Source organism: Saccostrea echinata, unplaced genomic scaffold, assembly GCF_033153115.1.
Source record: "Saccostrea echinata isolate AGI-Se365-2 ecotype Australia unplaced genomic scaffold, CSIRO_AGI_Sech_v1 ptg000015l, whole genome shotgun sequence".
Classification (NCBI taxonomy): domain Eukaryota; kingdom Metazoa; phylum Mollusca; class Bivalvia; order Ostreida; family Ostreidae; genus Saccostrea; species Saccostrea echinata.
Genome location: NW_026889764.1, coordinates 2,728,798 through 2,745,804, shown reverse-complemented (window position 1 = coordinate 2,745,804; position 17,007 = coordinate 2,728,798).

The following is a 17,007-nucleotide window of genomic DNA, read 5'->3' as shown; positions in this document are numbered from 1 at the left end:
AAAACAAAAAAAAAAAAAAAACAAAAACAAAAACAAAAACAAAAAAAACGTAATTTCAATTTAATACTTCTGAGAAACCTATAATATTTCTATAGAATAGCTATATATATGAACGTAAAATCATTCATCTTATACTTGGTACAGATAGAAAAGCGTATTATGTTCTTTGTGATTTTTGATATTTAGATTTGTGGATTTCCTACTTCAAATTTGCATTAAACAGTGCTTTTCCGACGTGAACAGCATAACCATAAAGTTAAACGGAAGAAAAATGTTTCGATATATCTTTATAAGATGTCTTGATGCTGTAAAAACGTCAACTTCAGTGAAGAAACAAAGACATATATTCAAAATGTGTATCTTATAGTACAGAATACATTTTTCTTTGTTTCCCCCAATTATCATTCATTATATGATTATTATGTGGATGCTTTTATATCAGTAATTACCAAATATTGCCTATACTTAAGGAATTGGGATTTCTGTAAGTTGTTTTAAAAAGCTACCGAAACATTCCCAAAAATAAGGTTTTTTTTTTTTTAATTTCAAGATTGAATTTCATGCTCCAGGTAAGCTATTTTGTAATATATTTCTGAAAAACAATTCATTTTCAAAGAAAAAAAAAGAACTAATGAAAGTGGAAATACGAGATACATAGTTCTCAGTTAACATCTTGCCATACTCTAATAACTTCAAACTGTCCTCGGGCAGAGATTTTGATTGGCTATCGTAGTGTTTTTATGTAAAATGAGACGTAAACACGTTTTATTTATTCAGTCTAATATCTAAACACTGGAAAAGAATTTTTAAACCCACTCATTTTTAAATTTTGCTCTCTGCCCGGGAAAAGCACATACCCTTTATGGTATCCATATTCATATCCAATTCCATGGTATTCATCATAAAAAAAAATCTGAGAACAAAATAATAGCATGTTTAGCTGTATTCAGTCTTTTTTGTTCAAAAAAGCAGTTGCAACTAATTAAAAATACATAAAATATCAATCAGGTATATAAAAGAATTTAATATTGTTGAGAAATTCATTATCTTTTGTTTGTGTCATTTAGAAGCAATATATTTCTTTAAAAAATGTGCTTCGATTTTGTTAACAAAAGCAATTTAGTTTTAAATGTTTTTAGCTGTATGCATCATCAAGCAATACAAACTTTTAGCTTAAGTTTACAGGTAATCACGCGAGACCTGCAGTTGTTAAAGACGACTGCTTAGTAAACGTATGTTGTATTTGAACTTGTATCCGCATATAAGGGTTAGATTATCATAAACTGAAGGAAAAAAACCCATCAATTCTTTTAAATAAACGTCTCTGACGTTATTAAAATAAACATGGATATTCATCATTTGATTGTAACTTTGGAACTAACGTGAGATTTCAAAAAGTACAAATGATGAGGACATAGTAAAAGAACAAAAGCATATGATGCATCATCAATGAAAATCAAAACAATGATGTAAAATCAGAAAAACAAAAAACTGAAGCGCCATAAAAATTAATATACATAAATACATGTAAGTAAAGTTGACGATGTAGAAGCTGAAGTTATCTTGTTTGTCAAACAGTTATGTTGTTAGTTGGCGATTATTGTCAAAAGTCAGTGTAGCTGTCACTTTTGTATTTTTATTTCAAGTTCACTTAGATGTTTCGAGTCGACATAGAATGGAAAAAACTATTGTTAACTGATCAAACATTGTCTATTTCGTTGAATGCGGAGTTGTAGGCCACAATAAGAGTTTTCTTCTTCGCATGTTGAAGTTTTTGAATAAATTCTGCTTCATAGGAATATAAAACGGACCGGCCAATAAAGAAAAACAATTGGTCCCGTCGTAGTTCCAACAGTTTGTTGGAAGACCTGATCTCCGAAGATTACATAAATGATGTCAATGAGGAACGCCAGAATTCTTGCAACATCAACTTCATAGTACTAATTGTTTGCAAAATCGGAGTGAATTTTAACGAAGTGGCATGGATATTAAATCCAAAAAATTATAAAGAAATCATGCTTTTTTTCTCTGGTGCTGAAATATTCGACATTATTACAAAATTTTACATTTTTTCGAACTTGCAATAAGGTTATTACATATAAGATCTCCCAAGGTTTGTGGTTGGATTTGACTTTTTATCCAGTGAGTTGTTTGCTTTTTCATCCCCGAGTCCTCGAGCCTATTTGAATATAAAGAAGATGGGCAAACAAGGCGAGCGAAAAGCCAAGATAGAGTGCGAAAAGATGGAAAATTAAATCTCAACTGTAGCAAAAAGTTATTTGATATATCATCTAAAATTGGTTTATACTTTATGTTAAACCTGGGAAATTTACAAAAATCTTACAAAAATTCAGATTACACTGTATTTGCCTACAAAATAGCAAACACACCACAGAGGGCAAAGGGATCTTTTATCTCATACATTACCACAATTTTTAGATATGAGGGGGTCATTGCTCCATTTTTTTTGAAAGTTTATCCTCAAAGTTTGTGTAAAAATATACATTTTTTGTTTAACAGAAACGTGGAGAAAAGACCCACTATACCTTAAAATGCGCTTTTATGACACAACATTCGCATCTTTCAGAAAAATACCTGAAGTCCATTTAGTCAAGTGCTTTATCACAAACATAATTTAAATGCCACCATTTGTCAGGAGCTGAGTAGTGTAGTGGTTAGCGTGTTAGTATCAAACGAAATTGATGCTCATTAAACATGTGTTAAATTTCAAATATACGTGGTATAAGGTATTGGTTGATGTTTTTAAACTGAAAGCTATATCTGCTATATAGATCATCAAAATGCATGTTATACACATTTATTTGACTGTTTTTGTTTGCAAGGTTATTTAAGGAAACCTATTCATGTAAAATACAGAAAAGCAACTTTCAGCACATAATTCAAGGATAAAAACTGGAAAGTACGACAACTTAATATGGGGTAATAGGATATGTTATTTATGTAATTCAAATCATATTGAAGATGAATTTCATTTTTTATTCATTTGTCTAGGTTTTCATAATTTAAGAGACAAGTTTATAAAACATTGCTACACCTGAAGACCAGATGTCTTTAAACTAGTACAACTATTTTGTAGTACAAATACTAAAGATGTAAATCAGTTAGGGAAATATATATATCATTCTATTAAATTACGATTAGAATGCTTAAAACAATTAGCTATATGATAGCATGTAAGTATCACAGGTTTGTAAGTGTATAACATGCCAATGTGCTATGTATATAATTGATTTATACATATATATAATATTGTACTGTAATGCTTATGGGATGTACGTCCCACGGAATAAAGAACTGAAATGAACTGAGTGATTGATCGATCATATACTATTTAAGATCGTCGGCAGTAGGTATTAGCCATATTTCAGATCACGGTACATGGGATTTTCTCAGCCCCAGCTTTCAGACAAATTTTGAATTGTTTTTTTTTAATGTTATATCGCCCCTCCTATGAGAAATTTGCTTATTATGCTATTGAAAATTGTCATTAAATACCATAGTATTGGCTCCACTGAGTGTGAATTTGCTTAAATGTATTTAGTATATATACACATATATACACCGTGTTTTAAACGACAATTATTCAGTAATTGTTCTCTGTTCTGTTACAGAACATTGTTGTAAGGACAGGGTATAAGGATGCTGGCAGCAATTTTGAGCTTGGGACTCGTTCATCTTGGATTTGGCTATATTGTGTCCGAATGGGAACAGCCAGGTAAGTAAGAGTTTTAAAGAGTCTTTGATTAAATAATTAGATATCGCTATCACTTCGGATAAACATGTAGTGAGTGTTTTTGTTTAATAATCAAATGGAGAGAGAGAGAGAGAGAGAGAGAGAGAGAGAGAGGAGCGTTAGATATATTTAGTAGATTAAAGTGTTAACATGTAAAGAGATAATTTGGTTTTAACTAAACATCAAAAACTTGAAAATCGTGCAGCACTGTTCACCAAAACTTCTGTGCGTCTTAATAAAAATTCAAATGTATATTCTTATTTTATTTATGGAAACAATTCGATGTATGATTTTAGTTTTGTAAACGTTAATCTATGAGGCATCATAATGGATATTTCGCTATTGTTGCAGTTTGTCCCTTCGTTGAATGTCAGAACGCTGGAACATTGGATTTAACTAGCTGTCGTTGTAAATGTTCTTCAAACTATTTTGGATTTTTCTGTGAAAAAAGTGAGTACAAACAACTCAAAAAAAAAAATTGTTTTAAACATTGTGACAGAAGTAAACATACAAATGAGTTTTCGTTAATAAAATATGAAATCTGTTAAATTTATTACGCAGATTTAAACGAACCACATTTGTAATTTTTTTTAAATTGAAAATTACTGGTTAATGAACATTTCATTAAATCCCGAAGAAAAATGGTCTATTGCGAATACTTATGTGAACAAGATGTGTTTGTGAAACAATGACAACTTATAACGTATGGCAACTTATAGCGAAGGTTAAACTTTCTCAAGTGCAAATCAAATATTGTTTGTACCCAAAGTAAGGTCTTGTACAGAGGAATATACCTGTGAAATCTGAGAATCCTAGCAGCAACCATTGAAAAGATATGGAAAGGGTTAAAGTTTTTCAAAAGTAAGTCAATATCAAGGTCAAGGTCAAATGGTCAAAATTAATGGTGCCCAAGGAAAGGCCTTCTCACAAAAAAAATACACATGTGAAATATGAAAGCTCTAGCACCAACTGTTCAAAAAATATGTCCAAGGTTAAAGTTTTTCAAAAGTAGGTCAAACTCAAGGTCAAAGGGTCAAAGTTGTTGGTATCCAAAGGAAGATCTTGTCACAAGGATTACATATGTGAAGTATGAAAGCCTTAGCATCAACTGCTCAAAAGTAATATCCAAGGTTAAAGTTTTCCAAAAGTAGGTCAAAATCCAAGGTCAATGGGATATAAGTGTTGGCATCTTAAGGAAAATCCTGACACAAGTAATACACATGTGAAGAATGAAAGCCCTAGCACCAACTGTTCAAAAGTTATGGCCAAGGTTAAAGTTTTTCAAAAGTAGTTCAAACTCCAAAATCAAGGTCAAAGGGTCAAAGTTGTTGGTATCCAAAGAAAGGTATTGTCACAAGGATTACATATGTGAAGTATAAAAGCCCTAGCACCAACCGTTCAAAAGTTATGGCCAAGGTTAAAAGTTTTTCAAAAGTAGGTCAAAGTCCTAAATCAAGGTCAAAGGGTCAAAATTATTGGTATCCAAAAAGGTCCAATCACAAGGATTACACATGTGAAGTATGAAAGCCCTTACACCAACTGTTCAAAAGTTATGGCCAAGGTTAAAGTTGGGAAAAATTTTGTAAAACTGGGTCAAACTCCAAGGTCAAGGTCAAAAGGTCAAATATGATGGTACCCAAAAAAGGTCTTGTCACAAGGAATACACATGTGAAATATGAAAGCTCCAACCAATCAAAAGTTATGAGCAATGTTAAAGCTTTTGCGAACAAACAGACAAACAGATAAACAGACAGACAGACGGACGAACAGGGCAAATCTATGTACCTTCGAATCTTCGATACGGGGGCATAAAAATAACTATAACATAAATGTATGTATTCTTTGTTGTACCGGAATACCAGAGCTATGGTGCTCTAATATTTACACAATTTAAAACATAAAATCTCATGAGAAAAGAGAGTAATTGCGTTTTTTTTTTTTTTAAAGAATTCTTCTATAATGAATATATTCTGCCCTCGGTAAACTATTATTCCTATTCCTTGGTTTGCGGTATTATAACTAGAACTAGAATTGAAATAAAAAATCTTCAGAATTCACTCCTGAAGCAGCTTCCGATGAGTTACTAAAACCCACAACTGTTTGAAAAGCTGGGATATTAATGATTAAAAGTGCTTTTAAAATAATTATGTAGCGGGTATTCCCGGCAGTGATGGAAAACACAGTTGTAGCTTTTAAATTATACGTTTATTATGGTGACATGTCCAGTTGAATCAATGACGGATGATAGACAAATGGATAATATGGAATATGTAGAAAATGGATTAATGGAAATGTCCCAGTATACAAATTGGGTCATAAAAATATGTACAAAAGTATATCAATTATCTAATATTCCGATCATAAAAATATAACAAATTATCTGTCTTCCCTTTTACAATTAATTATCATATGTTTCAATTTCACTCAAAATGATAACATGAAGATATTCTATATAAGGGAGTTAACTCTATTTGTAAAACAAAATAGTTTTCAATTTCTAATGATTTATCACATCCTTCTTCAACATTTCTTAGTATTTGAATATTTATTTTAGCAAGAATAGCGTTTTCCAAAAGCTTGCCGTCTTTAGCAACAATCTTAAACAGTAAACTGACATTCAGCTATCAGGCTGTATTATTTTCTAGTTGTTATTGGCTTTGTATTTCGTCAACAGATTTGTTGCAGACAAACTTTTTTCAGTGAAGAAGAAAATAAACAATCTGTCCTTGATCATCTTGAAAATAAATAATCTCTTCTTGACTGACATGAAAATAAATAATTTGACTCGAAAAATTTTGCCCCCCCCCCCCCCCCGTTTACAGAATCAAATGGTCGTCGCCCTACCGTACAAAAGACAGTGCAAAAACAAAGTAAGGAAAAAAAAGGATTAGTACAAATTTTAATGTTTGCACTCAATTTCTTTCAACCATTAAAATTTAAGAAAGAACACTTTTTAATAGTTGCTATAAAAAATTAATTTAAAGCGACAGTTTCTTTTTGGTTCGTTTTGTCGATTTTTTTTAAGATTGAAAATCTTGAAAAATTGTTAAGTCGTACGAAAATTAGATCACCAGAAAATTATCTCCCTTGTCGTGAACAGCATTTCAACCAATGAAATAATTGAAAATTTTCACTTCATGTATTTTCTACCAATCAAAAAAGAAAGGAAGTGCAAAGTCCGAAGACTGTAAAATACTTCAACTCTGTGTACCGTCTTCCTTGGAAGACGGTAAAAAAACTTGCTTGTACCCAAAGATTTCAAAGTATATGTTGTTCGAAGTTTAGAAAGCCTTCAAGAAGAAAGGTACCTAGTACTAATCAGGTTACCCTTTCTTAATAGGTGTTCATAATCATTGATCAAAAAGCAATATGGTAAAACAAAACTTTATATAGATGCACTTTTAATAAAATACAAATATAAGTTACAACCTTTAAAGAAAGCGCATTCGTCTACAATTCTTTCATCTGTTCTACTGAATGGTGTCACGCGTTTTGCCTTTTAAAATCTTTCGATAATAAATATTCACAAAATCTTTGCAAATGTCTTCGGCAATGTTTTTTGTCTTTGTTGAAATTATGAAAAGTTTGAGAATTATATTTATTTTAAATAAAAAAATTGCTAAACTGAATGTTAATTTAATCAAACCTCTGTAATATATGAAGGATAAAAACACTTGCGTGTCAATGGCCGTTTGCATTCTGTTCGTAAAAAAAATCTTGAATGAAAATTGATTCATATGATAACCATCAGAAAATTTTTCTTCAAATCTTTTTAGATAAATATGGTAAAGAAGAATTTTGATGGGATAAAAATAATGATATTTGAAATTAAAAGGAAGAGACATGAATTAATTAGATGTGCCGATATCACAGTTGCTGAAATTGTTTATCCGAAAATTCACAAATATCGTGGAACATAAATATCTCAAATAATTAATGACCTATCTAATCGTTCTTCAGGTATACACGTACCTAACACTGTCAAGGTCCGAGAGTTGATTGTATGGCTTAATGCTATATTAATGGGTTGGTTCCTACCGTGAAAGAAAGATATGTTGAATTGTTTGCCGGTGTAACCGTGATTTCTGTCGCTAGTGCTCAGGGTCGCTCTTAATAGAATATATAGTTAAAAAAGCGACTCAAATCACTGGTTTCTGCGTATACCTGGGGATTTTAGTCGCTTCAAATCGAAGGGGTGCTCTTCTTGTTTTAATTCCAATAGTATGCACTGTCATAGATTCTTGTGCTTTAATTATTTATTTTAATCCTATAAGAAGGAAAATCAAAAATATATGTTTTTAAAACTTAATAATGATTTTTTTCTTCATATAGAATTATTAAATGATATTTTAGATCTCTAGAACAGAATAAACGGTTATAATCTAGCCTTATAGATACCAATGCTTATTAGCATAACATGAATTTAGAAGTGATCTGTGATGTCTTCTAATAATAGCATAAGCTTTATACACTATGTTTTATATAATAATTGAAGTAAATAAAAGAACTTAAATACAGTGTAAGTGTAAAAGAAATACAATTTTCCCCAAATGCCTGGATACCTTTAGTTTTTTTATTCTAAAATACATTTGTTGATAAATTTGCAGTTGGAAAATGTATACATAGTGCTTTCATTCATATTTCCTGAAAATATATTTGAGATTTGTTAATTTTTCCTATATAAGATTATTAACTATAATGATGAACTTTGAAGAAATACCATGGGTAAAAACACATTACTTTGTGAATTCAGAGACATTTTTGTGAACATTTCCAATTACTTAACTGCTGATTTTCAGAACATGAGGATCGGACTACCTTAAATAATAAAACGGGATGCAGATTTGATTTTAAGTGGATAATTTGAGTGCAGTTCAATAATTCTAGAAAAAAAAATCGAAAAACCTTATTATAAATTAGTTAAATGACTATCGGTGAGGCCATCCTTATAAATTTCACTTTTGTTTTCGGGAACGCGACCGACTCACCAAACCCGACACAATATTCTTGGTAGTTTGCATTATGCCAGCAATTCTCCAAATGATTCAGTAAGAGTTTGTGATTCTTATACGTTTAAGAAATCTTGATGATCGGATGTTGGTGTTAAAATTACAACACCTACAATAAAAAAAAAATCCTCCACATTTGTCTACCAAAAAAAAAAAAACCTACCTAAACATCTGCAATGATGTATCGAGTTACCCAAAAATTACCTGAGTTTGGTCGCTCTTCAACACGGAATTTTCATTTTCGACCAGAACTGACTCGATTTCCATCTGTAACAACTTTAAAAATATTAAATTTGATGCAGTTTTGACAAGGAGTAGATAATGTAAGGTTAGTTTAATAATTCTAGAGAAAATAAATCCGAAAAATAAATTTTGTGAATAAATTATGAGCATCGGTCGCTCGTCAAAAGCTGCATATTTTATTAAAACTACTAGTCTACGGTCTGTACCATCTTAAGAAAATTAAAAAAAGATGCATGTTTAATTCTAAAAAATGAAAGTGTAGTTTTATTAATGTAGTGAAAAAAATATTTTGAATAAGTTAGGAGCATCGGTGATTTCGGTCGCTCTTCAATACGGCGGTTTAATACTTTCTCAGAACTGACTTATTTATCGTCTGTAAAACAATTAAAAAGTGAAATTTGATGCCGGTGTAAAGACGAATAATGACCCCGGCATAAATACATGTAAGAAATGGCCGATTCGGAAGTCATCCTGTTTGACAATAATTTAGTTGTTAGTTGGCAATAAACGTTTATAGTTAATTAAATATAAAAACATGAAACGGATGATAGAGAAAGATTAAGATAACAGATTTAATCAATAGGCAAAGTGACGTACCTATTGTGCGATTTTTATTGTGTGTTAAAAACTCAATAGTTAAAATATTTTATCTGAAGATAAAAACCAGTAATAAAGCTCAAATATCTATCGGAATATTACATTGGAGAAGAGCAAATACGGACCTTTAAAAAATCAGAGGTGGGATCAGGTGCCAAAGAGGAGTAAGCACCCCCTGTCGACAGGTCACACCCGTGCTCATTGGAATGATCGGGCAAACGGAAAATCCGTAGACAATTCAGTGTGAAAATAATTGCCTAACAATTTGTATGAAAAACATCAGTCAACACTTGACAGTTGTATATGTTAACAAGGTAATTGTAATGACCATAAAATTTGCAAATTGTTGACAAAACGAGACTTAAATCATTGTATTATCAATTTATTTGTCAATAGCTTGCCTAATTTAAGAAATTGTTCGTGAGTAGAACATGCTCTTGCGTATCGAATCATCTGGGAGACATAAATTCTATGTGCAGGTGATAATGGTATATTGCTACATAAATAAGGGAAGTGGACGATCGAAAAGTTGACGTCATCACGTTTATCATAGTTGTTTTTATTTGTTAGTTTGCCATTAGTGTCTTTCTCTAGTAAAATATCCAAATAGGTATAATAGATCTAAACACATGTGCTCTTATATTATATTTTAATTGCGTGTTCTTCCAGTGTTCGTCAGAAAAAAAAAATTGCAAGAGAATTAAACGTTGAGAACCAAACTTTGTCATCAATTACCATTTTTATAATCTTTGGATGGGGGTCATTTTTCAACGGGGGTCAATTTTTTATAGGTTGCACATGTAGAAAATTGACCCCTAGAGTTTTTTTTCTACAAAAAAATTACATTTTTCTACGACTAGGAGGTCATTTTAGCGGGGTTCTTTATTCATCTTTACACCAGTTTCATTTGAAATAGACAATCGAAGTATAGTTTGATAATTCTAGGCAAAACAAAATTGATAAAATAATTGTTTTGAATAAGATATGAACATCGGTGGTTTCGATCGCTCTTCAATATGGCGGTTTCATACTTTCTCAAAACTGACTTATTTATCGTCTGTAAAACAATTAAAAAGTGAAGTTTGAACATTACATTACATTTGAAATAGACAATCTAAGTTTAGTTTGATAATTCTAGACAGATCAAATTGGGGAAATAATTATTTGGAATTAGTTATGAGCATCAGTGATTTGAGTCGCTCTTCAATTGGCGGTTTCTTACTTTCTCAAAATCGTCTTTTTTATCGCCTGTAAAACAATTAAAATGTGAAATTTGATGCCAGTTTCATTTGCAGTGGATAACAGTGTAGTTTAATGATTCTAGGCGAAATAATTTGGGGAAATGATTATTTTGAATAACTTATGAATATCGGTAATTTCGGTTGCTCTTCAAAAACGCGGTTTTTCTATTTTGGAAGAACGACCTTGCACTTCAAAAACGCGGTTTTTCTATTTTGGAAGAACAACCTTGTTCATCATATTTGTCTGCTAAATACCTAGGAACAGAAAAAATATTTAGAGAATATATGCATTTTCAATATTGATCTATACAGTCCTGTCCTACATTTATAACACCAGAAACACTGACCTAGGGCTATTTATGTTGTAAATAAGACGGCCATAAGAATGTTCGTCCGTTATGACAGATTTTGTAGATGTGAAAATAATGGCTATACATAGAAAATGTTGGTGGCCTAACATTGAATTTAATTTAGCTTTGGAAGTGCTTATTGTTAATATAATGATAATAGTTTTCTAAAATCATTGAATGTAACGAGCTATGATGAATATAGTGCATTCAGAAAATTTAACATTTACTTGCATGACTTTTAGTCTTTCATCAAATATAGTACATGTACAAGTATTTGTTTTTATAAAATAATGGTATCAGTTACGACAATTATTAGGATGCACAAATTACTTAAATTGTAGTAAGAATTATTCTTAACAAATCAAAAATTGATTTTCTCTTAAAAAAGTACCTACTAGTCAAATAGACAACTCTTTAATAGAACGCAAAGATGTATCGATATACTTGATGATGAATGAATCAAATCGTTTGGCAGAGAAACCAAAGATCTGGACCATGAAGCTTTTAAGAAGGCTGGGAGCCCAAGCGGCTCGCTTTTTGCTATGTTTCGATGTTATGTACGCTCAGTCGCATTTCCGATTTTAATGGCGGACACTTGATCTGAAACTATAAACCCATAGAATCAAAAGAGAAAATAAATCAATTGCAGATTTATTAAGAATGCTCATTTGTTGTTTTTTGAACTCACGAAGTACATAAAATTTGAAATTTCGAAACCTTCATTTATAGCTTATCAGAACAGTAAATGGCCAGACGGGACATATGCCCTCCCTGCCTCAATTTTCGGTTGTCCTGAGACTGAGGACAGGGGGTGGACATTATCTTACATCAACCTGACCCTCCCAGACTCCGCCCAACGTCAGTATTGGAACACTAAAGACCCAAACCTCCTCAATGGTATCATAGAGCCAAACATACTGGGACCATACTATTATCGTGCTCTTCAAATGAATTTTTGTGTAAAAAATCGCACCAATGATAAAGAATTTAGCAATGAAACAATAGCTGAGTGGCCCAAAGGGCAGTACTGTATATACAGTTTCAACAACATATGTCCTCAAGGTGAGTCAGCTTGTATATATAAGTATATATATGTAGACGTTGCAAAAAAGTTTTCTGTGAAAATCAAACTGAATCAGGGGAGAATCAGATAACTAGCTAAAATTCCTAACAAAAATATACTATAGTATACTTAAGTTAACAAAAGTTTACTATAGTTAACAATACTTAATCAAAGTTCCAAAGTTTTCACTATAGTAAATCGAAGTTCCAAATTTTTCACTATAGTAAATCAAAGTATCAATGTTTTACTATAGTAAATCAAAGTTTCAAATTTTTTGGTATAGTAAATCAAAATTCTAACGTTTTTACTAAAGTGAATCAAAGTTTCAAAGTTTTTACCATAGTGAATTAAATTTCCAAAGTTTCAACTACTGCAAAGCAAAGTTTTTAATTTTTTACTATAGTTGATCTTTCAAAGTTTTCATATACTATATCAAAGTTTTCAATGTTTTCACAATAATTTATCAACTTATTAAAGTATTTTATTTAATTTTTGCTTATTTTGCCGTTTTTAGGGGCTGGAGGTGGTGTTGGGTGGGGGCTGGGGTCGTTGTATGTGTTAATTTTAATTTACAAATTAATTAGTTCAAATGCAAAATTTACATTTATAAATATAAAATACATGTTTACTGAAATTAATGGAGCACGTATTTTGGTTCTAAATGACGGAAATTTTATTCTATAGTATATCATTTTCCGTTCGTCATAAAAAAAACTTATACTACATCTGCATTAAATTAAATACATTTAAATAAATGTTGCTCATCTATCGGGTGCGAGAGATAACCTTACATTAAAATTCATTTCTTGTACATTAATTTTTTTAGGGGAGGGGTAGGGGTCTATAAAAAGTTCCATGAAGCTTTTATGAATTTTGATCATGAAATATCATAAAATGTCAAGAATGGGAATCAAAAACATAATTCCACGAGTTTACTATAGAAAATCAAAGTTTCAAAGTTTTAAATATACTAAATCAGTTTAAAGTTTTTACTATAGTTAATCAAAGATCCAATTTTTTCACTATAGTAAATCAAACTTACAAAGTTTTCACTAAAGTAAATCAAAGTTCCAATTTTTTTTTACTGTAGTAAATCAAAGTTCCAAAGTTTTTACCTTTTTTGTTAGGGATTCACTGTCACAAAGGAAGTTTTACTAAATCTATAAATTAATCATCTTTCGTCAAAAACAGTGACCGACAGGAAATGTCTGTTTTTCAATTGAAACAGACCTTTTATATTGGAAGAATGAGCTCATCTTATTTTTATTTAAGGGTTTTCTAATGGCACCTTGACAATATCCGGTTATCAGTTCACACAACAGGATATAGGGGGCGTTATTCCAGGAGAGACCGGAAATAACATGACTCTGATACTGAAGTTCTGCTGTAGAGAAGATGGTGATTACCGGACACCAATAAAACTACCATCAGATTTCCCGTTTGTTCTATTTCAGGTAAATTTTCCTCATAGTTTTCTGATAATCATTTCATTATGAATAATAACGGTCTATAAAGTAATTTTTATATTTAATGAATTGCCACTTCAATGATATTGTCAGAATAGGTTTCAATATTCACAATTTGTCAAAGCATACCTTAATGCTTGTCATTTAATGACTATTGTCGAAATTAAAGCACTTAAAATTTAATAACCTCTTTGTATTCTTTTTAATTTTTGATTGTGTTCATTGGTAAGGCGTAATTGATCATACATTAATTACGTATCATATAATTGCAAAAGTCTTCGTCATCTATGGAAATCTAGCACCCTTTCTGTGTGTTTGGTTACAATAATCGTATTATTATACCATATCTGTCGTTTTCTCTTATTCCTTTGGTCATTGAAGCCTAGAAGGTAATTAATAGGCAACTTGGTTAATATATAGATTAAAAGATTCTCATTCGAGGACATTTACCAAAATTTTATTTTCCCAGAGTGGTCGACAGAATTTACTCTGAAAAAAAACAACTTATGTCATGGTCCTTTTTTACCCACTTATATTACCAGATAACGAAGTATTTCTATATAATAACTAGAGCCGATCTCATTGCAATGCAACGTGTAGGTCTTCCGTTGGAGCTGCGGACAGGAAGAAGTGACCTTGAGTCTTTGACGGTTATAAACAATTTTGTAAGGGTATCAACCTGCAATGTTTTGTCAATAGAGAGACAGTAAAGTACAGTACGATACGCAAGACCATGTTCTACGTACGAACAACCTCTAAAACGAGGCAACCTATTGGAATTGAATAAGTTGGTGATACAAGGATAACATCAGTCTCATTAAATTAAAGAGCAGTACGAAAATTCTATGATTTATACAAAGATTTTGTTTGCCCGTCGTTTGAATGTTGACTGACGCTTTTCATACAAATTGAGAGTCCATTATGTTATACGAATTTTTCCGCTTATCCGATGTGACATGGAGCACACAGCTTAATTGATCGATCGATAGGAGATTTTTTACTCCTCTAAAGCACTTGATCCAAATACTGTTTTCAGAGTCTGTGTTGCTCACAATTTGTATTGTTTAATTGGCATTTGAGGATGAACTTACTAATTATGAAATTGTTTCTTTTTTGCAAAGTTTTGATCCAAATATCTGAAGATATGTTATTGCATTTCAAAGCTAATAGCAAACTCTATCAGTAAATAAAAGTCATTTTAATGACGGAAATAAATAATGTTATTCTTCTTGGTTTTTATTAAAGCGAACATATTGTTATAAACTTTCGAGTTATTTAAAATTACTTGTTTGCATGATCTTTTTTAAATCAATAGTGAAATCTATGAAGTCTAGAATTAAAAAAAAATAATAATCCCTAATATAGACGACACATAGACCTAAACTAAAATTATAACTTCTTGTATCTTAGTTTATAGATGACAAACTGCTAAAAGATCTACTTGATTTACATCTCTCAACTTATTCAATACACAAGAGCATGTTCCGAGTACAATCAGTTTTTAAACTGAGGCAGGCTACTGAAAGATACGTTGACTCTTACAGGGATTTCAACAACCTTTTTTAAAGTCAGCATTTCGTAAATTCTTTTTCGTTATAATGACCTAGTTAGGAAATATAACCTATTATCGGGTTGTATTTTGGCTGACTTTGTTTCATACCAATTGTTAAGACTTTGTTTTTATATTGAATTTGACACGGAATGTTCCATCAACCTCATCAATACATAGGGCTCAGGTCTAATCGGTCGACAGGGCATTTTTACTCCTTCTAGGCACCTGACCTCACCTCTGAAATTTCCAGGGTTCTATGGTTATGCCCTCTTCATAGATATGTTTAATTGTTTAAAATTTTGGAGATCGATCACTGTTTGTTATTTTCACCCTTTTCATTTTACAGAGTCAGTCAGCAGACAACTGCCAGGAGCTAGATTCTATGATTGTACAGCAGGATTATTTCTATATGAACAATGAATACGATGAATGGGCTTTTAAGGGGATGTTGCCTTTGTTTAATACAACAGCAATAAATGATTCAGTTGGCATAGCGTATTGCTATTATAAACCATACGGTAATTTTAAGTAATATTAGATTTCACAATTCATACAAAAACCGAAAAAAGAAAACGGCTTTTATCTCACTCCTTTGACACTTAATTCAGAGTTATTGTACATATACACGACAAAAATGTAAGAGGTTCAGAAATAATAATTGTAACATATAAAATTTAATACTTAAATACGGTTTTCTGAATTGAACAACAATATTTTAGTCAAGTACATTATGCATCTACATTTTTTATTATTTAATTGGTATCTGATATATATATATTCCAGACTACAGATACCTGATTTGATTTGAGCCTCCGCAATAACCATTTGGATTGTGTAGTATTACACTGAGAACCAATTGTAATGCTCTATATGACAAGCTTACCTTTTACCAGAAATTTGACATAAACGGGTCATAACGACATTTATTATTCTAAATCATCAAAAACGTAATGATGTTTTAAATGGAAATGTTCTTCTCTTTTGTATTTTAATTGAAGTCATATGATTTCTTTTAACTATTTATCCGTAAGGATTTTGCCATTTTCATTGAATAAACGTTGATCTGAGGTGACTCTACTTTTTTACTCCAGATAGTTTTAGTAATGTCGCCTCTAAGTATAGAATGTTAATAATAACATTTTTCGCAAGTTCTGTGTATGCATGAGGGCTGATCATAAAGCTCATGGACAGGTTATTTTTGTTTGTTTACATTATTGACTGTCGCCCGCGTGGCGCAGTGGTTATAGCGTCTGCTCTAGAGTCGCGAAGTAAGGAGTTGATCCTTACGTCGCGGGTTCGAATCCCACTGTGGGACGTGGAGACCGGTCCTTCGGATGAGACCGTATAAACCGAGGTCCCGTGTCGTAGTAGGTGCTGGCACGAAAAAGATCCCTCACTGCTCAATGGCCGTAAGTGCCGAGTATAGGACAGAATTTGCAGCTCTCCACCGGCAATGGTGGCGTCTCCATATGAGTGAAAAATTCTCGAGAGGGACGTTAAACAACATACAAACAAACAAAAAAAATTATTGACTTTGCCAAATGTGTATGATGAAGTTTATTTATAGACTACAATGCACCATTTCCTCAACGTATAAATAGAGATTGTTATATAAAATTTAAGTTCAAACAATCAAAACCTAATAGTATGACTTAAATTTTAAGACAAACATTTTGGTAACAATAAGTATACATTAGACCAGTAGACATGACGAAAATGCCATTATTCTGCA